The 27,970-nt window shown below is 40.5% G+C and overlaps 1 protein-coding gene and 1 long non-coding RNA gene across 6 annotated transcripts in view; one reads left to right on the forward strand and one right to left on the reverse strand.

Moving 5' to 3' along the window:
• The window catches only part of LOC149970689 (uncharacterized), a 184,563-nt gene that overhangs the window by 154,009 nt on the left and 2,584 nt on the right, over positions 1 to 27,970 (reverse strand). For both annotated transcript variants that reach the window (XR_016492917.1, XR_016492916.1), the window contains exon 1: positions 1 to 27,970. This exon is cut by the window's right edge and continues 2,584 nt beyond it. This is a non-coding gene — a long non-coding RNA (uncharacterized LOC149970689).
• LOC110508385 (zinc finger protein 704) overlaps positions 1 to 27,970 on the forward strand; it is a 104,168-nt gene that overhangs the window by 17,022 nt on the left and 59,176 nt on the right. The gene's annotated exons all lie outside the window — the stretch shown is intronic.

The raw sequence follows: 27,970 nt of genomic DNA on the forward strand, positions 1-27,970 counted from the left end.
CTTTGATGATCTTCATATGGTAGCAATCAGAAGACATTAATTTACTCAATAAATGTTCCTTTTGTTCGATGAAGTCTCTTTATATCCAAAAACCTCAGTTTTCTTAGCGCGTTTTCTTCAGTAATCCACAGTCTCAAACTCAGTCAAAACAATCAGACAAAAGAATCCAAATTGTGTCCGCAAAGTTCATAGAAACATGTCAAACGATGTTTATATTCAATCCTCAGGTTGTTTTTTTAGCCTAAATGATCTATAATATTTCAAATGGACAATAACGTCGTCAATATAAAAGTTAAACAAGAAATGCACATGTGCCTGAAAAAACTCTGCATCACGTTAGGGTCCACTCGTTCAGACTGGTCTTACTTCCTCATTTATAAGAATACAAGCCTGAAACGATTTTTAAAGAATGTACATCTAGTGGAAGGCATAGGAACTGCAAATGGAGTCCAAAGTCAATGGATACTGTAATGGCATTGAATAGAAAACTACAAAACCAACAAACCAAGAAACTACTTCCTGAATGGATTTTTCTCAGATTTTCACCTGCTAAATCAGTTCTGTTATACTCACAGACACTATTTTAACAGTTTTGGAAACTTCAGAGTGTTTTCTATTCAAATCTACCAGTTATATGCATATCATATCTTCTGGGTCCGAGTACAGGCTGTTTAATTTGGGCATGCTTTTCATCCAAAATTCAGAATGCTGCCCCCTACCCTAGAGAGGTTAAAGCCTTTACAATGAAGATCTGTGAAGTTATTTGGATTTTTATAAATTATCTTTGAAAGACAGGGTCCTGAAAAAGGGAGGTTTCTTTTTTTGCTGAGTTTCCTCTCCCTAATAGTAAAGTTGATCTATTCTATTGGTCAGTTTATCGACAAATAGCCTATTCCAAACAGACTGAGACAGTTGTGCGAAGATAGAGCCCAAATTCATACAACCAGTAGGCCAAGGCTACATAAAAAATAAACTTTCATAAGCAGTTATTCTGATGCAAAGGTAACTAAGTAAATGTATGAACATGTTAAATTATTATGTGCTGTCATTTTCAGGTCCTGATTGGTCAACAAGCTTATTTGACGTGTATTTTTTTTGACCCAAACGGTGTTCCATATAAAACAAAAGGGCACCTCACATGCGAGCGGTTTCATGTGACCGAGATGAAAATATCCATTTGAAATTTAGAAAGTTCTAATAGGCTACTTTGAAGCAAGGTAAGACATGACTCGTGTATTAAAACATTCCGGTTTCAAACAATTACAGTTTTTTTCTGAATGCTTAAACACTAACAGTGAATTCTTGAAGCACTATCTCTGAAACCATCAACACTTGTAGCCAATGCATTTACCAAGTGTACCAAACTGAATGCACTTTCTCTGCTTTACACTCAGTTTGCAATTTAATAACACACTTCTAGCAAAACGGTAAACATTGGTCTCTACATTGCTACACTATTTTGCCAATTGCCTTTCCACATTGACACTTGAACACACTTTTAGATAATGAGTTCACTTACAAATCAGAGCTTGAGAACTATACATAGGCCACAGGTAAACATTTGGTTTGGAGACCAATATTGGACACAGAGTATGCGGGGTGAGAACTAGAGGAGGTTGTGGCCAAAAGTTTTGAGAATGACACAAATATTAATTTCCATATTAGTGTGCTGCTTCAGTGTCTTTAGATATTTTTGTCAGATGTTACTATGTAATACTGAAGTATAATTACAAGCATTTCATAGTGCATAATTAAAAGCATTTCATAATTGACAATTACATGTAGTTGATGCAAAGAGTCAATATTTGCAGTGTTGACCCTTCTTTTTCAAGACCTCTGCAATCTGCCCTGGCATGCTGTCAATTAACTTCTGGGCCACATCCTGACTGATGGCAGCCCATTCTTGCATAATCAATGCTTGGAGTTTGTCAGAATTAGTGGGATTTTGTTTGTCCACCCGCCTCTAGAGGATTGACCACAAGTTCTCAATGGGAATAAGGTCTGGGGAGTTTCCTGGTCATGGACCCAAAATATAAATGTTTTGTTCCCCGAGCCACTTAGTTATCTTCTTTGGGAATGGGGGACAGTATTGAGTAGCTTGGATGAATAAGATGCCCAGAGTAAATTGCCTGTTACTCTGGCCCAGAAGCTAGAATGCATGTAATTAGTAGTTTTGTATAGAAAACACTCTAAAGTTTCTGAAACTGTTAAAATAATGTCTGTGAGTATAACAGAACTCATATGGCAGGCAAAATCCTGAGAAAAATCCAACCAGGAAGTGGGAAATCTGAGGTTTGTAGTTTTTCAAGTGATTGCCTATCCAATATCCAGTGTAAATGGGGTCAGATTGCACTTCCTAAGGCTTCCAGTAGATGTCGACACTCTTTTCAGGCTTCTACTGTGAAAGGGGAGAGAATAAGACCACTCAAAGCAAGTGGCTTAGCTGTAAGCTGAGTTGTTTATCGCGCGTGGCCGTGAGCTCCGTTCCCTTTCCTTTCTAATAAAAACAGTATTGTCCGGTTGAAACATTATTGAATATTTCTGATAACATCCTAAGGATTGATTAGAAACATCGTTTAACATGTTTCTACGAACATTAAACCTGTTATGGCAAGGCGATCCCCGAGGGGAACTCCACCCCCCCCCATTCAGCTGAAAAGGTGGCGCAGGGAATTCAAAAATATTCTTTAGAAATATTTAACTTTCACACATTAACAAGTCCAATACCTCAAATGAAAGATAAACATCTTGTTCATCTACCCATCATGTCCGATTTAAAAAAAATGTTTTACAGCGAAAACACAACATATATTTATGTTAGTCCACCACCAAATCAAAGGAAAAACGCAGCCATTTTTTCCAGCCAAAGAAAAAATCACAAAAGCAGGATTAGAGATAAAAATGAATCACTAACCTTTTGAAAATCTTCATCAGATGACACTCATATGACATGTTACACAATACATTTATGTTTTGTTCGATAATATGCATTTTATATCCACAAATCTCGGTTTACATTGACGCCATGTTCAGAAATGCCTCCAAAATATCCGGAGGAATTATATCAATTATAGAAAGCTACGCCAGATAACAGAAATACTCATCATAAACTTTGACTAAAGATACATGTTCTACATATAATTAAAGATACACTGGTTCTTAATGCAACCGCTGTGTCTCATAATCTGTGACAGCGCTAGACGTAAAAGTATTTCTCCGCCATGTTGGAGTCAACAGAAATACGAAATTACATCATAAATATTCCCTTACCTTTGATGATCTTTCATCAGAATGCAGTGCAAGGAGTCTTAGTTCCACAATAAATTGTTGTTTTGTTCCATAATGTCCAAGACTAGTGTCCAATTAGCTGCATTTGCTACCACTTTCAGCTCATGTTCCCAAAAACTGACGCTGGTCCAGGAGAACTCGCACGAAAACTTCAAAAATATATATTCCAGGTCGAATAAACTGGTCAAACTAAGTAGAGAATCAATCTTCAGGATGTTATTATCATATATATCCAATAACGTTCCAACCGGATCATACGTTTTCAGCTGCAGCCAAATGGAACGACGGTGGCACCCACAGAGAAATGCGCCACAGGAAAATGGCATTCTGTCGGGACAGTGACCTTTTCCCCTCCCACTCGGTCAAAGTTCACACCAAAAGCTCCATTCCACTTTCTACTGAATGAGGACATCTAGTGGAAGGCATAGGAAGTGCTACCAGATCCATATCTTGTTGGGGAAGGAGGGGGCGATGACGTTAAAGTTGACCCACATTCAGAATTTCACTTCTTGTTTGGAAGATTGCCTGCCCTATGAGTTCTGTTATACTCACAGACATAATTCAAACAGTTTTAGAAACTTCAGAGTGTTTTCTATCCAATAGTAATAATAATATGCATATATTAGTAATCTAGGACAGAGTAGGATGCAGTTCACTATGGGCACGCAATTCATCCAAAGTGAAAATACTGCCCCCTATCCTCAACAAGTTTTAATGGAACTTTTTTGACTTTTCGTCTGGACATAGTGCCCGCGCTTTGTATTTGGATTAGTGAACTAAACGCGCTGTCACGCCCTGACCTTAGAGGTCCTTATAATTCTCTGTTTGGTTAGGTCAGGGTGTGACTCGGGTGGGAAAGTCTGTTTTCTATTTCTTTGTTTTTGGCCGTGTGTGTGGTTCCCAATCCGAGGCAGCCCTATTATATGTTGTCAAAATGCATAGCCTCCAGCTCATTGCAAAGTGGTGTGTGATGTGCTGATGAAACCTGCCTTCCGTTGCGTTTGAGATGCTGCTACTCTGTATGCTACACGGGTAAGTAAGATGCATAACAAATATACTGTAGCCTACACGTGCCAATTCAATTCCACTAAATGATGCAAATGAACCTATAGACCGATAAGCATGACCAGTCAAATGCGTTTACATCGACTGGTGTTTACATCATTGAATTGGCTAAAAGGCATTTATTTCACCATTTTTTTGTCTTCTTCTCCCGCACAATCGAGGGGAGTTCCTTGCTAATTAGTGGCCTTAATTAATCAATCAAGTACAAGGGTGTTGCAAAAACCCGCAGACACTCAGCCCTCCGTGGAATGAGTTTGACACCTGTTTTATAGCCGACACTGTAATGGAAAACTGTAATTTATAATTTTAGGTATTATCAACATGTTTAACTGCAGCATGCTGTATATTATGGTGCACTGTGGGAAAATTGCTGTATTTCATATGGTACTGTAATTCCACCCTACAGAATACAGTGTTGTACCTAGCTTTTGACAACTATCTAGTACCTAGCTTTTGACAACTATCTAGTACCTAGCTTTTGACAACTATCTAGTACCTAGCTTTTGACAACTACCTAGTACCTAGTTTTTGACAACTAGTGGGTGCATGGTATTGTTGTATCTAGCTCATTAACATACTTTTAGGCGTGCCTTGAAAGAGGCTATATTTGTTGCACCCTTGAGTGAGAATGCTGTACCAATTTAAGTCCTATGTGGTTATAATACCCCTTCAATTTAAAATGTATAGGGGACAGATTCGAGCAGGCAGCAAATCTTAAACCTTATGTTTTTGCTGTGTTGTTTTGGTCGGTGACAGTTTGGGAGCCTTTATCTACTCTAGATTTGCAAGTGATATAAAGCACAAAATATTTATTCATGTGTTGTAACCCAGTAATGTTACTTTAGATACCAGAGCTCTGAGGCGTTGAAATTGCTAGGCAGTTTATTTTGAAGCACTGTGCCGGTGCTTATATTGCTTTATCAGAAGGATGTGGTGAATGACGTCTGAAGCCTCGTTTGGTCGAACGACCAGCTGATTGGTTTGGTATTGGTTTTGGTAGAAGACAAAAAGGCTACACTGTGCGCGCTACGGCGTGTGTGACGTTGTCTATAATACACTGCTCAAAAAAATAAAGGGAACACTAAAATAACACATCCTTGATCTGAATGAATGAAATATTGTTATTAAATACTTTTTTCTTTAATAGTTGAATGTGCAGACAACAAAATCACACAAATTGTCAATGGAAATCAAATTTATCAACCCATGGAGGTCTGGATTTGGAGTCACACTCAAAATTAAAGTGGAAAACCACACTACAGGCTGATCCAACTTTGATGTGATGTTCTTAAAACAAGTCAAAATGAGGCTCAGTAGTGTGTGTGGCCTCCACGTGCCTGTATGACTTCCCTACAATGCCTGGGCATGCTCCTGATGAGGTGGCGGATGGTCTCCTGAGGGATCTCCTCCCAGACCTGGACTAAAGCATCCGCCAAGTCCTGGACAGTCTTGTTGGTGGATGGAGCGAGACATGATGTCCCAGATGTGCTCAATTGGATTCAGGTCTGGGGAACGGGCGGGCCAGTCCATAGCATCAATGCCTTCCTCTTGCAGGAACTGCTGACACACTCCAGCCACATGAGGTCTAGCATTGTCTTGCATTAGGAGGAACCCAGGGCCAACCGCACCAGCATATGGTCTCACAAGGGGTCTGAGGATCTCATCTCGGTACCTAATGGCAGTCAGGCTACCTCTTGCACAGCCCCCCAAAGAAATGCCACCCCACACCATGACTGACCCACCGCCAAACCGGTCATGCTGGAGGATGTTGCAGGCAGCAGAACGTTCTCCACGGCATCTCCAGAGTCTGTCACATGTGCTCAGTGTGAACCTGCTTTCATCTGTGAAGAGTACACGGCGCCAGTGGCGGATTTGCCAATCTTGGTGTTCTCTGACAAAAGCCAAACGTCCTGCACGGTGTTGGGCTGTAAGCACAACCCCCACCTGTGGACGTTGGGCCCTCATTCCACCCTCATGGAGTCTGTTTCTGACCGTTTGAGCAGACACATGCACATTTGTGGCCTGCTGGAAGTCATTTTGCAGGGCTCTGGCAGTGCTCCTCCTGCTCCTCCTTGCACAAAGGTCCTGCTGCTGGGTTGTTGCCCTCCTACGGCCTGATGTACTGGTCTGTCTCCTGGTAGCGCCTCCATCCTCTGGACACTACGCTGACAGACACAGCAAACCTTCTTGCCACAGCTCGCATTGATGTGCCGTCCTGGATGAGCTGCACTACCTGAGCCACTTGTGTGGGTTGTAGACTTCGTCTCATGCTACCACTAGAGTGAAAGCACCGCCAGCATTCAAAAGTGACCAAAACATCAGCCAGGAAACATAGGAACTGAGAAGTGGTTTGTGCTCACCACCTGCAGAACCACTCCTTTATTGGGGGTGTCTTGCTAATTGCCTATAATTTCCACCTGTTGTCTATTCCATTTGCACAACAGCATGTGAAGTTTATTGTCAATCAGTGTTGCTTCCTAAGTGGACAGTTTGATTTCACAGAAGTGTGATTGACTTGGAGTTACATTGTGTTGTTTAAGTGTTCCCTTTATTTTTTTGAGCAGTGTATTTTGCCTGTTCTGAATTATTTTGACCGGCAGGTGCCACTTGTCTTGTCTTGATCAAAGCCTTGAGTAATGAATCTATTTTCAACCAAATTGTCTGGAAATGCTCAATGCTTCAGGAAGCTTAGTTTCCCCATCACTAGCTGTAAACACTTTATCAAGCAGCCAAACTGCTTGCACCAATCCCTTGTAATTAAAGTAAAATATTGTGAAATACAAACGCCTCCTCTCAATAAATGTAATTCATCCATCCATTTATTCCTTCCGATTACTGTAGCATTTACTTTTTTACAGTATAATATCGTACATTTTACAAAAAAAACAAACATTTGCCAAATGAAATACAGACCTTTGCTCGCCACCAAGCTAGCTGCCTGTAAGATACTGTCAAATTCATGGCAACATAAGATCTGATCACCATGGCAACCCCTTTGCACAATAATACACTTACATAAGACCTGATCACCACCACCACCACCACAGTTCTCTCTCTTTCTCTCTGTCCTCCCACCCCTTCTCAGACCAGATGCAGCTGCTCCTCCTTTCCCTGTTTTGTCTGTCTCTACGGTCTCCGTCTGTCTCAGCAGAAGAAAAAGAAAGGGCAGTAAGAGAGTTGTTTGGCTGATATAGAAGGATATTTCATGGTTGAAAGCTGCTCCAAACCCTCTTCATGTCCTTTATCTTTCCCATCTTTCTCCCTTTCCATCTCTGTGACCTCTCCCCTTCCCATTAACCCTTCCCCCCTCTCTCCAAGTCACAGATCACAGCGGTTGGAGTGACTCTACTTGTTTCACCTTTAACCTTTCAATATGCTGCCACATGACCCATCCAGTGGCAATGTGTGTGTGATCAACTGTCGACCCCGTCCAGCTTGTACAAGCTGCTGTACAAATCAAGGGCCCAGGCCTGAGTTTGGGAACCCTGCAATAAGGGAACATAGTGCCGCGGTCACAGTTCATTTAACATAGATATTTAGCTTATTTTCTCTCCACTGTTGTTAGGCAACATGTGCTGAGGTATTTCTAAACCCGCTGAATCGGGCTCAACTTTCCACGTTCAACATGGATGGTTTCCTAGTCTCTTCCAAAGATGTCACTAAATCTATTCTGGACATAGTGAGAGGGGGGCACTAAATGTTACACTGTGTTTACTCAGCCATTACCTTGGCTTCTGTGGAGAGAGAGGGGGTTAACTCCTGCACTTCTGCCAAGATAATATGGAGCTTTCTGGCAGAAGGACGGTCACAAAGGTCAGCTGGTGGGTTCTAGTACCAACACACCAGAGCAAACCACAAGGACCTGAGTGAGTGTGTCCTGTCAGTGCAGAGAGAGAGAGGACTGAGCTGTCCTATCAAAGCCCTGTTGTCCTCGCACTAGTCTGGGAATTGCCAGGGACCTCACGATAGGTTATTATCATTGTTATCATGATACTTAGGTGCCAAAATGATATGTATTGTAATTCTCACAGTAGCCCAGTGGGCCAGTAACCAAAAGGTCACTGGTTTGAATCCCAGAGCCAACTATGTGAAACATCTGTCGACGTGCCCTTGAGCAAGGCACTTAACCCTAACTGCTCATGTAAGTTGATCTCGATAAGAACATCTGATAAATGACTAAAATGTACAGTATATGTATTGTGATTTGATGTCCCACACATATTGCTCACTACATGTCTTCTGCAGAGAGACAAGAGAGAGCAGGACAAAATGTGTTCTGATCAGTCAGGGAAATCAAAGGGATGAAAACATGTTGGTTCACTATTTAAAAAGACGATTTAAAGATTTTTTTTTTTTTTACAAATTGATAATCAAATATCAAATAATATTGTCAAATATTGATATAATTTTGTTTAAAAATCATATTGCGATATGTTAGTGAATTTCTCCACTCCCCATCACTAATGATACCACCATGGCAATACTTGAAAATGAAAATGCCCCAGGGTGGATGATACATCTCACTGAAGCTGATAGTGTACGTGCGTGCATATGCTTGTGCTGTTTCGGCGTGTCTTACCTAATTCCCCCGACTGCTTACCAAGCCACCCCCACATCTTAATCATTATTTCTCTTCCACTACCTTTTTTCTAAGCTTAGCGACCCCCTCTATCTACTGTCTACACAGCAGGGAGGAGGAACACAACCAAACGTTTCTGTCTACATTTGACAGAATCCTCCCGCCGGAAAAGCTTATTTCACCACCGGGCTTTTCTTCTGTCTACTTTACAACCGGTTGGTTTGGGTCTGTTCTGAATGTACAATAAACAATAGGAGCCAGCTACTCTATCCCACCACATACTGCCCCTGAGGCCTGGCTAGTTAGTGGTTAAGGAAAAGGCATCCATCTAAAAACACTGTAGCTGGAAAAAAGTATATCCAGGTTTGCCCGCTGTTCACTTTTTTCTGCTCTCCAAAAAGTATTTGGTAACACTTCACTTGGAACAACTTATTATGAAGTGTTATATTGCCTTATAAATGTCAGCGTTCGGTGTGTGTGCCTGTGTGTATGTTTGTGCAGCTATGGAGAGGTTGGTGTTCTCCTTTTTTACAGGCATGGTTACCAGCTGTGACTTTCTCTGGTTTTCTCTGGTCACTTCAACTTGTGATAGAGCTCTGCTTTGCTGGGACTCATCCCTGGTCTATATGGCACCGTACCCAAACCGGCTGCGCGCCATCGTGCGCAAATGAATTTCGTCCCCCCACACCAAATGCGATCACGACAAACAGGTTGAAATATCAAAACAAACTCTGAACCAATTATATTAATTTGGGGACAGGTCGAAAAGCATTAAACATTTATGGCAATTTATCTAGCTAGCTTGCTGTTGCTAACTAATTTGTTATATTTAGCTAGCTTGCTGTTGCTAGCTAATTTGTCCTGGGATATAAACGTTGAGTTGTTATTTTACCCGAAATGCACAAAATCCTCTACTCCAACAGTTAATCCATACATAAAATGGCCAACCGATGGCATGTGGGTATCTGCTTCTATAAACCAATGAGAAGATGGGAGAGGCAGGACTTGCACCACGTTCAGCGTCACAAATAGAACTGACTTCTATTTTAGCGCTTGGCAATGCAGACGCTCGTTGGTGTGCGCTAGCAGTGTGGGTGCAATGATTGAATAACATGGATGTTTACATTTATTTAGCAACTGATGCGAGTGGTGTGGTCAGCATGTTAGATTTACAGCACAACATCACCTTCTACGCTGTTATCAGACTAGTGTGTGTGTGTGTTGCATTTGTGTGGTACATTGCACATCACTGTGTATGTGTGAGTTATTGTGTGCATGTCACAGTACCAGTCAAAAGTTTTGACACACCTACTCATTCCAGGGTTTTTCTTTATTTTACATTGTAGAATAATAGTGAAGACATCAAACCTATGAAATGTAGTAACCAAAAAAGTGTTAAACAAATCAAAATATATTTTATATGTTAGATTCTTCAAATAGCCACCCTTTGCCTTGATGACAGCTTTGCACACTCTTGGCATTCTAAAAACCAGCTTCATGAGGTACTCACCTGGAATGCATTTCAATGAACAAGTTTGTTGAATTTCTTAAGTGGGGAAACATGGGCATTTCTGACTCCTAGATGTGACTGTGGAGAGGCCTGTGCTGTTAAATGGGGAAACATGGGCATTTCTGACTCCTAGATGTGACTATAGAGAGGCCTGTGCTATGAAATGGGGAAACATGGACATTTCTGACTCCTAGATGTGACTGTGGAGAGGCCTGTGCTGTTAAATGGGGAAACATGGGCATTTCTGACTCCTAGATGTGACTGTAGAGAGGCCTATGCTGTTAAATGGGGAAACATGGGCATTTCTGACTCCTAGATGTGACTGTGGAGATGCCTGTGCTGTTAAATGGGGAAACATGGCCATTTCTGACTCCTAGATGTGACTGTAGAGAGGCCTGTGCTGTTAAATGGGGAAACAGGTTGTTAGCTCTCTGACTCTCACTTTCTGTATGTTCTCAAATGTGTATAACTATGTCATATTTATGTCTCTTAAGTACTTTTGTTCTCTTTCTGAATGTATTTGTCTTTCTTCGTTGTAGTTGTCTCTCTCTCTGTGAGTGAGTGAGAGTGCTGACTGCCGAGGGTTCACAGTGCTCTACTGACGCCCTGGTTGTTGGATTTCTTTCAGCTGTTTCGCTTCACATGTTTCCATCGCTATTTCTTGCAGCTGCGTGTTTACACTATGGGGCTCTACGCTGGAGCCTCTTAAGAGTTCCTACTAATACACACATACTGGCACGCTCGGTCACACATGTACGCATCCACACACACTGGCTCATGCCCCAGTAGGCTGTTTGTTGTTGAGAGAGAGAGAGATCCCTCAACCCTAAGGCGTGTGGGTGATGGGCCATGCCTGCACTCACCACAAATGTGGCTGCTATCCCTCTTTTGCTCGCTGTTTCTCTCTCTCTTTATCTCTAACTCGCTCTCTCTTCTCCCCCATCATCTAGCTTTCCTTTTGAGTTTTCTCCCTCTCTCACTCTTTCTTATGAAAAGTTAATAATCAGCATTTTTTGGGCCTGTGTGTGTCTCTCTCTTTGCCCTGCAGATACTTGGCTTCATGAAGTGAAAGTTCAGAGTTGGTTTGGGGAGAGGTTTGGTTCCATGTGTTTTTGTTTCAAGACACCATCTCCTCTTCCAGCCCTGTGTGTTGTGATCCTAGACTCTTTCTCCTGCTCCATGGTTTTTTGTTGTCTCAATCTATTTCCCTTCCTCTTGTACTCCTCCATCTCCCTAGTCAGAGTAGTACTGTACACAGCACCGCCCTCTTCGTTAACGACATGCAAACTGAGTTGTCTATGATATTGGGATCTCCATTTTGTTAAGGTTTTCTTTAACATCGAGAGAACAGAAAACACGTAAATTATTCATCAGCCCTTTGGAATGACTTAACATCTCGGTGAGGTCTAAAACACCTCAAGGCTCCAATGGTTTTGGTTATGTAAATAGATTTGAATATGATTTGAATGAATGTCAGAGGCTTTTCAAGCAGAGTAGAACAACTGTTTCCGCCTGGTGGAGTTTTGTTGCCTGATGCCTTGACACATGCCTTGCTAAATATGGCAACAAAATATGGAACCTACAACGTCCACCAAATAGAGGAAAGTGTTATTTGCTGTACATATAAAGTGTGTGTGTGTGTGTGTGTGCGCGCACAGGATATTCTCCAGTGTTGCCTAGTGGTGATTTTTCAGTGCAACATTTTTTTGTGTTGATTCAGGAGATACATTAACACTTAATGTTGTTAATAACCAGCATTGAGTGTGATTTGTGTCAGGTTTACTCAGTGGAGAGTAAAACATTCCCATCAAAACGATTGGTTTTTAATATCTCTGTTTTTGCATGTACATTGATTGATTTATTCATCTTGTGCTTCACAAAGATGAATAACAATGTTTTTAGAAACTAATCCAATCAGTTTGGATTTATTGCACCTGTTACTGGAAAGGTTGTTTCAGTGATTTAGGTAGTCTCCTCAGTGTTTAACCCTGACATTCTGAATGAAGGTTGTTTCAGTGATTTAGGTAGTCTCCTCAGTGTTTAACCCTGACATTCTGAATGAAGGTTGTTTCAGTGATTTAGGTAGTCTCCTCACAGTGTTTAACCCTGACATTCTGAATGAAGGTTGTTTCAGTGATTTAGGTAGTCTCCTCACAGTGTTTAACCCTGACATTCTGAATGAAGGTTGTTTCAGTGATTTAGGTAGTCTCCTCACAGTGTTTAACCCTGACATTCTGAATGAAGGTTGTTTCAGTGATTTAGGTAGTCTCCTCACAGTGTTTAACCCTGACATTCTGAATGAAGGTTGTTTCAGTGATTTGGGTAGTCTCCTCACAGTGTTTAACCCTGGCATTCTGAATGAAGGTTGTTTCAGTGATTTGGGTAGTCTCCTCACAGTGTTTAACCCTGACATTCTGAATGAAGGTTGTTTCAGTGATTTGGGTAGTCTCCTCACAGTGTTTAACCCTGACATTCTGAATGTGACGTACAGGCCTGATGTGGCCTGTAAACTAATGATTGGGAAACAAAGCTTCCTAAAGCATTGAGGTTTTCCAGACAATTGTGTTGATGCTTCATTTCGGCAAACAACCACTTGATTGGTTTGATATTGGTTTCGGTAGAAGACAGAAAGGCTACTCTGCGCACACGGTACAGCGTGTGGGACATCATCTATAATAATTGGTCTGCTCTAAATTATTTTGACCAGCAGGTGCCACTAGTGTACACTGTGTTGATCAAAGCCTCACATAATTAACCTATTTTCGACACAATTGGATGAAAAGCCCCAACACTTCAAGAAGCTTCGTTTCTACAATCTACAATCAGCATGGACCGAAAGGGAGGGGAAGGGTGCTTCAAAACTCTGTCAACACTTTCGTCATTGCTGCTGTGAACCGCATCGTAAGAGACATGCCAAACGGAAGAGGTATTAAAAAAAAGACAATTGATGCAATGTTGTTTGAGTTATTTGTGTATCACCAAATTAGCTTGAGATGATTTTACTGCAACACTGCTGACAATGACAAAGTGTAACAGCGTCAGCACTAAGCACAGTGTTAATTTAACACTGAAAAGTTTAGACTGGTACAGATACTTGTTAAATGTCCCCATTGTCAGTGTTGATGTAACACTTTGCTGTGCAGGTGCCACTCCACAACCCATGTTTCCAAAATCAGTGAGGACATAATACAAGTTGTCTTGATCAAATAGGCTAATTTGCCCAAAATAGGGGTTATTCCGGTTGCATGGCCTTTCAAAACCGGCTCCCCTTTGACCAGGGGTTTGGAAGTGGTAGAGGTGGCTAGGACAGGATGTTTTGGGGGGCAGAGGTGGAGGGGTGACAATGGTGGGGGCTGTTTCTTGGACATCTTGGGTGGTGGGTTGGGCTGTGTCTGTGGAAAGGTCTGGGTTTGGTTCTGGGACTGCGTCTTCGTGTTCTCTGGTGGAGGGGGTGGGTTTGGGTTTTGGGTTCGTGGGCCTGGGGTTGGAGTTGGTAGTGTTGACCCTTGCCCTGCCGGTGTCGGGACTAGGGCAAGTTCTGAAGAAGTGGCACCCTTTCCCACACAAGTTGTAGGGGCATGAGGTACATTCTGAGATGGGATGGTTGTCTTTACAGATCTTACAGATGATGGCTATGTAGGCTGCAAAGTTTGGGCGTGCCATAGTTGTGGACGGAGCCCCTGTATTTCCCCAGCATTGCCAGATTAAGCATAAATCAGCTATAAGGCTCACCTCTAGACCTGCAGTGTCTCGTCTCCTCATCAGGCAGCTGGTCTGGTGCTGGTTCTGAATGCTGGGGAGTGTCCGTAGATTGGGGAGTCAGGTTGGGTCACTCACGGTAAAGCCAATGTTGCCCTTCCATCTTCCCCAGTCCTTCCGGCAATTCCGGCCTTGTCCGATGGACCAGAGAGACAATGCCAGTTGCGGTCAATCCACTGTTACCGTTGCTGCCTCCTGGTCCATCCAAAGAAAGGGATAGTGCGAGAGAAGGTAGAGCGACTGACACAACCCCAGAAAATCTCCACCACGCAGAGTTGTGCATAATGAAGAGAAACCAGGGCCATACATAGCGTACCACCACAGTGACAAAGCCATGTGTTCCTTGTAAGTGATAACAATGGACCACTACCATAGAACAGTTAAACTGGTACAACACTTCCACTCACAGGTGGCCAAAAATAACTAAGCCAATCCTCCAATATAATTTCCAGGCATTGCGTTAAATGCGGAAGACACATTTTCGTTGAATGCATTGAGTTGTGCCATTGACTAGGTATGCCCTTTCCCTTTCGAGTGAATTGTGGAGTTACCAACCATGACTGTATTTGATTGTGTCAGACATTTTTGTTTTATTCATTCATTTTCAATCCTGTGGCCTTCACCAAGTGAGTTCCTAGATGAACGATGTAATTACATTTATGACAAATTACATCTCACAAGGCCCTGTTTTGCCTATTGTAACCCTAATACAGTGGTCTGACATTTACAGGTCACATCATGCCTGCAAGTAGAATTGCAAAATTCCAGTAACTTTTGCAAAATGACCAGATTTTTCCAGAAATCCTGTTTGAAGGATTCAGCATTCCCTGATAATTCCCTCCCATTTTGAGGTATCTTTCAACCTGGGATTTCTGGTGAACCTGGGAGAGTTAATCAAATTCTGCAACCCTACCTGCAAGTAGTGATGGGGAGACAAAGCTTCCTGAAGCATTGAGCAATTGCAGCCAAATGTGTCAAATAGGTTAATTACATGAGGCTTTGAGCAACACGTTTTACACTAGCAAGCTTCAGACATCATTGATCAGCTTCTAAAAAAGTCATACAAGCACACTGCTTAGCAATTTCCACGCTTGCCTCGGAGCTCTGGTCTCAAACGTAACATCACAACCTGCATGTCACATTATGCTGGCTTGTATTGACTTACAGTATTAATAGTATTAATAGGACAGCGAATGTGATTAGACCACCATATAATTGGCCTCCATATAACTCTTACAGAATTTCCACATGAGCGGGGATATAGGAAATATAATCAAAGCCTACTGGATTACAATTTGTTCTTATCAAAGGCAAAATAATTCATACTTTTTTCTGTACAACATAGGGACAGCAGATCCTGTTATTGTATGGGACATTTTTGTATGTACTTTTAGAGGCTATTCAGTAGAATACTGAGACTAATAAAGGCAATAGAGGAAGTAACAGCGCAGTTTGATGGCAATGGAAACTGTACTATAGAGGCACAAAATAGGCTGGAGGAAAAACTAAAATAATTGAATCCTACAGACGAAGAACCATATATGTGACAATTTTTCCATTTTAAGATAATCAGTTATTTTTATATTATTAATTGTGTGTACCACATTAGGTGTTTTATGGTTGACAAATAATTTACCATACCCATATCTTCCTACAACAATTTATATTTTTTTGTTATTTCAAAAAATAATTGTTTTATTGCCGTTTTAATTTTAAGAATGTGGAAGAACAGTATATCTCCAGTGATGATTTCAGTTTGTGGAAGAACAGTATATGTGACGTTTTGCATGACTCTTGTAAGATGTCCTTTTTTAACACCTGATATTATGTTTTAAGTACTTTCAAGTACAGATGCCCTTCATGTAAATAACTTAAATGCAATATGTAGTTAATTCATTTGTATGGAGGTTCATTTAAAGGTGGTCTATCAACTTTAGCACTGATGACTATTCTTAAAAGTTGAGTCATGAAATCTTAGTCTCATTTAAAATGAAGCCCTCAATGTGAACATACCATAGAACTACAAAACACTCCCAATCTATACACAGAATGAGTTTGTATTGCACCATTGTGTAACACAGCACTTTTAGAGTTAACGTTAATGTACGTATCATTACTGTCAAAGTTAAACTATGCAAGTGTTCAATATAGCTATTATAATAATAGGCGTTTTGTCTTATTTCTAAGCTGTTCTAAGCCGGAGAGAATCAACGCTTGTTGTTTCTCGTATGGGACAGTGTAGAAACTGTTGAACAGATGCAGCTTGCGCTCATCAGTCACTTTCCACACTCCTTTCTGCACGTCGTGGAACACGCTCTTCCCTGCAGGATACAGTGTAACTAGCTAGCTACTGTAGCCATGTCGAATCATCCGGTGGATGGAGAAAAAGTAGTTACCTATGTTTCTTCTATAATCTAGCAATAACATTTGTAACGATAATGTATGAGTTATTAGCCAACGAACTTTAGCTAATATGTTTTCTCTATAGTTACAAATTAGACAACCCACAACATACATGTTAGTTACTGTACTCTATAGCTAGCTAGCTTGATTGTTTGATATACGGTTCTTCCACATACCTCTTTTGGACAGCTTTACCCAGTTTTGTCTTGACCCTTACGATTTGTATAGGGTTTTCCCGCATCCTGTAAGATCTTCCCTTGCCTGTCTTTCCATTCTTTTAGTTTTGTTTTATGTTTCTTTCCCACATTTCGGTCGATTTTCATCAGCAACAGAAAGGTTGTGCGCTTGTCCGTCCATTCTGAGTGGTGCACATAAACGGTTATTCCACGAGAGCCTATCTTTAAATTTAAAATTATTGTTAATTAGCGCGTGGAAAGCTTGTGAAACCGGTTCACTATAGAAAAAGGGTGTCCAATAATGATTGTTCATGTATATCTCATTTTTTTTTGTAAATGTCACATATATGGTTCTTCGTCTGTAGGATTCAATTGATCAAGAATGATCAAGTGTAATTTATTACAAAAATAAAGCGAATTGGATGAATTTTAAAAAAGCACTACATTTTTCTTACATTTTCAACATAGAAATGCTACCAAAAATATTTTAAAGAAACTGATTACATCATGATTCACCAAATTATATTTTGAAAAAGGCAGCAACATATTTTAAGCATATGTTTTCTTTTCAGTCTCCTCCATCTCCATTGTAATAATATTAATAATTATTGTATAAAATGAACAAATTTATTGAAAGACATGTGTGAAGGCCAACTTACAGAGGAGGAACTTTGAGGCAATTCAATGTTTTCAGTCTGGAAAAACACCAGGGCTTGATAGTATACCAGTAGAGGTATATCAGACCTTTTTTGATGTACTCAAACATCCATTATTAGCAGGAGGAGTAAAACAGGGCTGTCCGTTGTCTCCATATCTATTTATTATAGCCATTGAAATGCTAGTTATTAAACTTAGATCCAACAAGAACATCAACGGGTTTAGAAATCCAAGGGATAAAAACTAAAGTGTCAATGAATGCCAATGACTCTTGTTTTTTCTTCCTCAATCTGGATCCCTGCACAGTGTCATTGAAGATCTTGATCACTTTTCTTGCCTCTCTGGACTAAAACCTAATTAGGACAAGTGTACCATATTACGTATTGGATTGTTAAAATACAAAGTGTTTACCTTGTAGTTTACCAATAAAATGGGCGGAAGGTGAAGTAGACTTACTTGGTATTCATATCTCAAACAATATAAATTAACTTCAATAGAATGTTTGCAAAAACAGATACGATTCTGCAACCTTGGAGAGGTAAATACATGCCTATTTATGGAAAAACTCTTTGGTCCATCACAGTTTACTTACTAATGGCGTTGCCTACTCCAGACAACTAATTTCTTTAATCATATGAGTAAAAAATATTTAGGGGGGGGGGGGCTAAAATGATGAAATAGTAAAGGTTTAAACTTCTCACTAAAAGCTTTACTCATGCATAAGTTATACTTAAACCCAAAATGGTTCTCCAGTAGATAATTAAGAAGGGTACATCCTTTGTTCAAAAATTGCCTTTTGCCTTTTATACAGACTACAATTTCTAATTTCTGACTAATTGAAAATGAAATGTTGCTTAAAGTATCACCCATTCTTAAACAAGACATACAAAGCTGGTTACAATTTCAGTTTTATCCTCCAGAAAAGATAGAACAAATATTACTATATTAAACTCAAATACTCTACCTGTCAAAAGTTTAAGAACACCTACTCATTCAATGGTTTTTCTTTGTTTTTTACTATTTTCTACGTTGTAGATTAATAGTGAAGACGTCAAACTATGAAATAACACATATGGAATCATGTAGTAACCAAAATAGTGTTAAACAAATCCAAATATATTTTATATTTGAGATAATTCAAATAGCTACCCTTTACCTTGATGACAGCTTTGCACACTCTTGGCATTCTCTCAATCAGCTTCATGAGGTAGTCACCTGGAATGCATTTCATTTAATAGGTGTGCCTTCTTAAAAATTAATTTGTAGAATTAATTTCCTTCTTAATGCGTTTGCGCCAATCAGTTGTGTTGTGACAAGGTGTGGGGTATACAGAAGATAGCCCTATTTGGTAAAATACCAAGTCCATATTATGGCAAGAACAGCTCAAATAAGCAAAGAGAAACGACAGTTCATCATTACTTTAAGACATGAATGTCAGTCAATCCGGGATATTTCAAGAATTTTTAACGTTTCTTCAAGTGCAGTCGCAAAAAACATCAAGCGCTATGATGAAACTGTCTCATGAGGACAACCACAGGAAAGGAAGACCCAGAGTTACCTCTGCTGCAGAGGATAAGTTCATTAGAGTTACCAGCCTCAGAAATCGGCAATTAACTGCACCTCAGATTGCAGCCCAAATAAATGCTTCATGGAGTTCAAGTAACAGACACATCTCAACAACTGTTCAGAGGAGTGTTAGGTTCTAATTATTAGAGTAAGACCTCGACGGACACTGTGAAAGCTTAAACCAAGTTTATTCTTCCCAGAGTATCGAGCAGCAAAATCGATAAAGAAATTCACACAACCACTGATATTTAACCCTTTCTCCTATGCTGAGTCTCCTCCTACACATCCGAACAGCCAATGCATCCCTGCTGCTGGACAGAACCTTAGTGAGATCTGTTCTTCCTCACTTCATCTGACCTGATCTCTACCCCAAAGTGCTCACTCCTCCCCAACTCACAGCTGTCATGGTGACTGGTACCAGACTGTGTCTCTTCTCCCAGAGGATCCTTCCCAGAGGATCCCTGATGGCTAACAATAACATATCCTGACATAATGTAAACGTTATACATTACTCTGTCTCCCTCAGTGACATAAGTATATTTCATATTCTCAGAACCCAACAGGAGACTGCGTGAATCAGGCCTTCATGGTTGAATTGCTGCAAAGAAATAACTACTAAAGAACAGCAATAAGAAGAAGAGACTTGCTTGGGCCAAGAAACACGAGCAATGGACATTAGACCGGTGGAAATCTGTCCGTTGGTCTGGAGTCCAAATTTGAGATTTTTGTTTCCAATCGGCGTGTCTTTGTGAGACGCATAGTAGGTGAACAGATGATCTCCACATGTGTGGTTCCCACCGTGAAGCATGGAGGAGGTGTGGGGGTGCTTTGCTCGTGACACTGTCTGTGATTTATTTAGAATTAAAGGCACACTTAACCTGCATGGCTAACACAACATTCTGCAGCGATACGCCATCCCATCTGGTTTGCACTTAGTTCGACTATCATTTGTTTTTCAACAGGACAATGACCCAACACACCTCCAATAGGGGTCGGCCAATTCTGATTTTCAGTGCCGATACCGATTATTGGATGACCAAAAAAAGCAGATACCAATTCATCGGCCGATTTGTGTATACAGTTGAAGTCAGAAGTTTACATACACTTATGTTGGAGTCATTAAAATTTGTTTTTCAACCACTCCACAAATTTCTTATTAACAAACTATAGTTTTGGCAAGTCTGTTAGGACATCTACTTTGTGCATGACACAAGTTATTTTTCCAACAATTGTTTACAGACAGATTATTTCACTGTATCACAATTCCAGTGGGTCAGAAGTTTACATACACCAAGTTGACTGTGTCATTAAACAGCTTGGAAAATTCCAGAAAATGATGTCATGGCTTTAGAAGCTTCTGATAGGCTAATTGACATCATTTGAGTCAATTGCAGGTGTACCTGTGGATGTGTATCAAGTCTTACTGTCAAACTTCTTTGCTTGACATCATGGGAAAATCAAAATAAATCAGCCAAGATCTAAAAAAAATAATTGTAGACCTCCACAAGTCTGGTTTCCAAATGCCTGAAGGTACCACGTTCATCTGTACAAACAATAGTATTGTCGTGTCTTTGGCAATGCCGGATTATTTGATATGACATGCTATTCTATAAAATAATTTTTCCGTAATTAATATCACCTGATTGAGCTAATCATGTAAATGTAATTAACTAGAGAGTCGGGCACCATGAAATAATATTTATAGAGCTGTTATCTTCCGAATAAACTCTTAAAGACCTAGTAATATTTTACATCAATAGCAGTCAATATTAATCTTCATCTTAATTCAGTCTCATCTGAAAGTTGTAAATTCTTGTTTATCTGCACGAACCCTGGCTAACAATTTGAATCAGCAATACAAAATTGGCTTTAATTATTTATTTATTAAATACCTGACTAATCACACAGAATTACACATAATTAAATCATAACTTGATTGCAAATTACGTCATAAAGGAAAACGTCCCTAGCGGGCGGAACAGATATGACAGCTGGTTACACAAAAGAAAAGGGCTGGGTTTGAGTGAAAGAGCGGGAAGACTGAGGAACAAAAGGGAGAAGCTGTGCTATCATAAATACAGTATCTTATGCATTCTAAATGACCGCCCATTTGGAAAAGGAAAATGCAATAAATATTTACTCTGAGCTGCGCTTCGGTAGGTTGGTGGTAGATGGAAAGCTGTGTTGCCCAACCGAGTCCTTTGAAGAATGTCTCTGGTGGTCAAATTAATACGTTGTAGTAACGTCGTTGGGTGATAGACGGGATACTCTGTCTGTTCCTTCCTAACCCTTGTTGCATCTGCTGTTGCTAACTCAACGCCTAGGAAGTATCAATTATGTAGTGTATAAGAGTTCAAAGTTCATACCATTCGCTACCAAAGCTCACGCTGATGTTGGCTTCGTTCTGTAGTTATTATCTGAACCATTCTGACAAAGGACCGTCATCCTACATCCTCGGATCAGGAAGTTATATTGTCGTCAAGGGCTTATATAGGAAGGGAGAGGAGGGCGTGTTTGAAAAGTTTTATAGCCCATGTCCCTTCACAGGGGCGGGCCACTGATTGAGCATAGCTCTAACTTGTGAAAACCCAAATCTCACATTTTAGAAGCTAAAATCACATTTCATCCCATCACGAATAATTTCATATTCAAACATTTAAATTGAACAAAAGTTCCATGTGAATCCGGTAACTCTGATGTGTTGACTTTCCACTGTAGAGTTTGTCATCATATCATTGATGAGAATGTCTCAGATGACAACCAAACTGACATCATATTCATTAAGTACCACCGCATATGTTCAATTGTTCGGATTACTAGAATATAGTTCATTTCCCCCCACCTACTGATGTTCCCAGAATCTCTGTTAACCAAGGGTTTTGCAAATGTAACCTCAGTAGGGTAGAGAGAGGAAAAAGGGGGAAAGAGGTATTTATGACTGCCATAAACCTACCCCCCAGGCCAACGTCATGACAGTATGCAAGTTTAAACACCATGGGACCATTCAGCCGTCATACCGCTCAGGAAGGAGACGCGTTCTGTCTCCTAGAGATGAACGTACATTGGTGCGAAAAGTGAAAATCAATCCCAGAACAACAGCATAGGACCTTGTGAAGATGCTGGAGGAAAGAGGTACAACATTATCTATATCCACAGTAAAACGAGCCCTATATCGACATAACCTGAAAGGCCGCTCAGCAAGGATGAAGCCACTGCTTCAAAACCGCCATAAAAAAGCCAGACTACGGTTTGCAACTGCACATGGGGACAAAGATTGTACTTTTTTGAGAAATGTCCTCTGGTCTGATGAAACAAAAATAGAACTGTTTGGCCATAATGACCATCTTTATGTTTGGATGAAAAGGGGGAGGCTTGCAAGCCGAAGAACACCATCCCAACCGTGAAGCACGGGGGTGGCAGCATCATGTTGTGGGGGTGGTTTTCTGCAGGATGGACTGGTGCACTTCACAAAATAGATGGCATCATGAGGTAGGAAAATGACGTGGATATATTGAAGCAACATCTCAAGACATCAGTCAGGAAGTTAAAGCTTGGTTGCAAATGGGTCTTCCAAATGGACAATGACCCCACGCATACTTGTGGCAAAATGGCTTAAGGACAACAAAGTCAAGGTGTTGGAGTGGCCATCACAAAGCCCTGACCTCAATCCTATAGACAATTTGTGGGCAGAACTGAAAAGGCGTGTGCGAGCAAGGAGGCCTACAAACCTGACTCAGTTACACCAGCTCTGTCAGGAGGAATGGGCCAAAATTCACACAACTTACTGTGGGAAGCTTGTGGAAGGCCTTCCAAAACGTTCGACCCAAGTTAAACAATTTAAAGGCAATGCACCCAAATACTAATTGAGTGTATGTAAACTTCTGACATAAATTCTGACATAAACACATTCTTAAAATTAAGTGGTGATCCTAACTGACCTAAAACAGGGAATTTTTAAATGTCAGAAATTATGAAAAACTGAGTTTAAAAGTATTTGGCTAATGTTTATATTAACTTCCGATTTCAACTGTACATTTGTGCAACGATTGTGCCTTTTTCACGAATGTGCATTTGTTAAATCATTACCCGTTTGGTGAAGTTGAGGTAGGCTCTAATTTAATAATAAATTAACAGGCACCGCAATGATTATATGCAATGCAAGGACAAGGTTATCTAGGTTATCTAGTGATTATGTGAAGATTGATTGTTTTTTATAAGATATAAGTTTAATGCTAGCTAGCAACTTACCTTGGCTCCTTGCTGCCACAATGTCTTTCTGATGCTGCACTCGAGGTGGTCAGGTGGTCAGCCTGCTACACAGTCTCCTCATTGATTGCAATGTAATCGGCCATAATCGGCATCCAATAAGCCCGATTTACCGATTTGTTATGAAAAATTGAAATCAGCCACACCACATTAATTAAACCGACAACAACAGCCAAATTGCTTTTTGTGTAACTCTTGCCGTCTGTCTCTTCAAGATTTGCAACCTTGTTTTAATATTACAATTTCGATCTCCAGCTGTCCCATAGTAATGAAGTTGTCGGGATGAGACAGACAGACAGGCAGCTTTTCTCAGTCGGTCGAAATCATGAATCAGCATCATTTGTATGGATGTATACAAAGAACTATCAATAGAAAACAGGTAAAACGAAATTAAGAGCAATTAGTTTGAAGTCTTTCCAGCTTCAATTTGAAGTGATTGTGTTAGCTGTGTTGGCTAGCTCTCGAAGAACAGTGTCCTGACGAGAGAGCACAATTTTTTATGCTCATTGTAATGGATGTATCCAAATAAATGTCACTAGAAACAGCTTAAGCAAATGCAAATGCAGCTACATTGTTATTCTGGCTGCACTTTTTGTGACTGTAAGTTAGCCATAGTTGGCTAGCTAGCAAGCAAGGAATAAGAACGTTGCCAGACAATATGGCAATAGAACATTAGGAACGAACGACTAGGTCGCATGCATAGATACAGAACAAAAAGACTGAACGACTGGGTCGCCTCTCTGGCACCCGAACTGATAGAACAAACAACCAGCTAGCTCACACCCTCATCTCCTTGCGTTCAGAGCGCACACTTGACGCTCTGGCCGATGATTTGTTTACCTCTGGATAACATGAAAATATCCTAACCAGCTCTGCTGGCAACGATTTCATTATGCTTTTTTGCCGACGTGTTCTGACACTGGCCATATTCTTTTTTTAATGTATTTTTTTAGTTTTCTCCCCTTTTTCTCCCCAATTTCGTGGTATCCAATTGGTAGTTACAGCGAAGGTCGTGAGCCGTGCGTCCTCCAAAACACAACCCGACCAAGCCGCACTGCTTCTTGACACAATGCCCACTTAACCCGGAAGCCAGCCGCACCAGTGTGTCGGAGGAAACGCCGTACACCCGGCGACCGTGTCAGCGTGCACTGCGCCCAGCCCGCCACAGGAGTCGCTAGTGCGCGATGGGACAAGGACATCCCTGCCGGCCAAACCTTCCCCTAACCCGGATGATGTTGGGCCAATTGCTGTGACAGAGCCTGGTCTTGAACCCAGACTCTTTAGTGGCACAGCATTGCCTTAAATCACTGCGCCACTTGGAAAGGCCCCCCTCACTGGCCATATTCAACAGGTGTTGTACACTTTAGCTTAAGACATGTAGCTAGTTACCTAGGTAAACAATTAGCCTAGCTAGGTAAACATCATGTAAGATCGCACACATCACGTCACGTTAGCGAGCGAGCCAGCTACCTAACGTTAGTTAGAGAGCCAGCCAGCTAACGCTAGCTAACAGTACACTTTAGCTTGAAATTAAACCCCTTTCTGTTAAAATTAGAAATGTGTAATATCAGATAATGTAGCTAGCTAGACTAGCTTACCCGAATACATAATCATACATGATGGATGCGTCTTCCTTTCAGGAATGCCATGGCATGTGGTTGCCCTTAGTTTGAAGATGTAATCCGGAGACAGGTGTTTTCTCCATCTCTTTAGCTATCATACTAATTCCACTGATTTCAAAACTTGATCCTCCAGAAAGTGGAGAGCAACACTTATGCAGCTAAACATTTTTAAAAAGCAGAGTTCGACAGGATTACCAACACAGACTGACCAGCTCAATAGACAAAAGCCTTCTTCTATATGGCAGACCAATCTAAACTCATCTCTGGCATGTCCAGCCCACTCACTATCTCAGCCAACCCTGTGGACAATTGGAAGACTTCCAACAGACTGATAATTAATCGAGTGCAACAGATATCATAAACATTTCTAAACTAATCCGGTTAGTTGTTTGCACCCGTTACTCAAATTGTTGTTCCAGTTTGAATGGCTAACGTGGAAGTTTTTCACTTTATTATGAAACTGCAAATGTGATTTTCACATGTAAAGGTTTTTCGCATGTAAAATTACAATTTCTCATGTAAAATTGCAATTCCACATGTAAAAGTGAGATTTTCACATGGAGTTTTCTTACATGTGAACCTGCAATTTAGACTTTTACGTGATTAAATTTCACACGTAAACGTGCAATTCCTCATGTGAATGTTTTTCACCTGTGAAAGTGCATATCACCTGTTGAAAACATGATATTCTCCTCATGTGAAAATGTGGTGTTAACATGTGAACTCTTAAGTTTAAGTTGTGAAAATATGGTTTCATGTTTACATGTGAATCTGCATATTCGATTCAAAACATTTTTTGTAAGGTATGTGTGTGTGTCGGGGAGTTTGAGACCGCAGGGGAATAAGCTCTTATGTCTCGCGCGCACACACACACACACACACACACACACACACACACACACACACACACACACACACACACCAGTTTTCTGGCCATACAAAACGTAAACTCAGCAACATTACGTAGATGCAGAAGGTAAAGAGCATATTTGGTCAATTTCCGCAACAATTAAGAACATTGAATCGAACCAGATACTGTGTGTGACTGTGGGAGAGCTTAGTCTTGCATCTCACTCATCTCACCATCTGTGGTGCTGCTCGTGGCAACGCCATTATGCTGAGTCTACCTTTAAAGCTGTTTTTGTCTGGGGACTGAATAGCCATGACAGTCATGGTTCACATTAAAGAAAGAACACAGCTCTGCATCACTTTACACAGTTCTGACTTACTACTTTCTCTCTGTACAACTCAAAATGTTCTCTGTCTGTACCATACCATTTGTATGGTGCTTATATAACAGTGGAGGCATGTAGGAAGAGATTGTGAGGTTGCAATATGTATAAACAATATGTTCTAACAGCGCTCCAGACTGTGGCCATTTACTCTCATTTTTCAAACCTTTGCAAGCTACTCATTCTACATGGTCACCTCACTCAAAACGTCATATTTTTTCAGAGGATAATACCATGATTTAGTCCAACAGTAAAGTACATGACCCTCATCGTGATTCCTGTAATGAAAGTGTCTCCCTGTCCCTGTACCTGTTTCTCTGGGGCCTGCTGCTGTGTCGAGCTCGACAGAAAAAAAGCTCAGGCAGAAAAAAAGTGTTTGATGCATGACGTTTAAAAATCCAATTGTGAGGAAAACACAGCTGTCATGTTGTCACAATTGAAGAGAGGAGGTTCTCAGCTTTCTATTGGCAGCTATCTTTTTTATTTCTCAACTTTCTCAACAATTTTGAGTTCAATAGCAACTATTTTACAACCAAGATATTTGATATGTCCCTGAGATACAGAGTGTGCATAATGTGAAATTGCAATTGCATAGGCCTCATTGAACGGTAGGCTACAACTGCAACATCTTTCTAGACATAACATTTACTGTTAGATTAGCACATGATTACTAGCAATGGGTGTTATATTTACACTCTAAAAAATGCGGAGTTAAAAACAACCCAGCGCTGGGTAAATAGGACAGAACACATGTTGGGTCACTTAGATTTTTCTAGTTTTTCTTTTATTGGAGGCGTGGCTCACTAGGGATGTGGCTTTCAGATAGGTATTTTTGGCCACCCGTGAGAGTAAATGTCACCCAAGTTCATCTGTTTTGTTGTATTGTCATCACTTGTTGAAAGTCATAAACAGAAAATCTGATGATCTTTGGGTGAAACCACAGCTAAGTAAACATTACAGTTGCTTCTAAACTGACAAAGTTTGATCAAGAAGTTAGTGCTCCCATCCCCATGTCGAACACTTGGATTCAGGAGGCATGACTATTTAGGGAATAGGTAACGTCACCCTAACGCCCCTTTTAATACACCAATGGTAACATGATATTCTCTATCCTAATTGAAATAAGTTCCGCCTTGTAACCAGCATCGGATAAGGTGTGGTTTATATCGCTAATCTACTGGTGCCAAAATGTGACTGTAGGGTGTCCGCATTTATAATTACGTTGTGTGTCACCATATTTGCTTGATGATTTGCAACATTGCTCACTGCATCCAAATTTCTTGACGTAGGCATTTCAAAGAGCTGTCAGTCAAGGCAAGCTCATGAATATAGACTCCCTGCCCCCACTCAGTCCAACTTCCTGGTAGTTAGCCATGAGAGAAAGAGTACTTTTTCTCCGATCTTTAGCATTTCTATCCTCATTATGATTGAATCCCAATGTTGGGATAGAAACCCTTTGTTTTAATATTTAAATAGTAATGTCATTACATTTATATTAAAACATGTAATGTGCAAAAAATATATATATATTTTTTTAACTTTGCAGTCTACAAACCCTTTGGATCCGAATAGAATTATAGGATGCTGCTGTAGATGACTTATCATTTTCAAGATGGAGCTCATTTTCTCACATTTCAAACAAACTGCTAAAAAACAAATGACAATTACAAGTTAACTTTTAAAGAGCACAACCTCTTTAATAGGACAGCACATTCATGTCAATAGGAATAACACTCATGTTGTCGTCCATTGTGTAAAGACACTCACTATCAAAAACGATTAGCACTCAACACTACAAAACATCCTAGAGTATTTCAATTGTAGTACATTTGACAAAATTATGTGAC

Source organism: Oncorhynchus mykiss, chromosome 28 (genome assembly GCF_057628025.1).
Source record: "Oncorhynchus mykiss isolate SJ-2025 chromosome 28, ASM5762802v1, whole genome shotgun sequence".
NCBI lineage: Eukaryota > Metazoa > Chordata > Actinopteri > Salmoniformes > Salmonidae > Oncorhynchus > Oncorhynchus mykiss.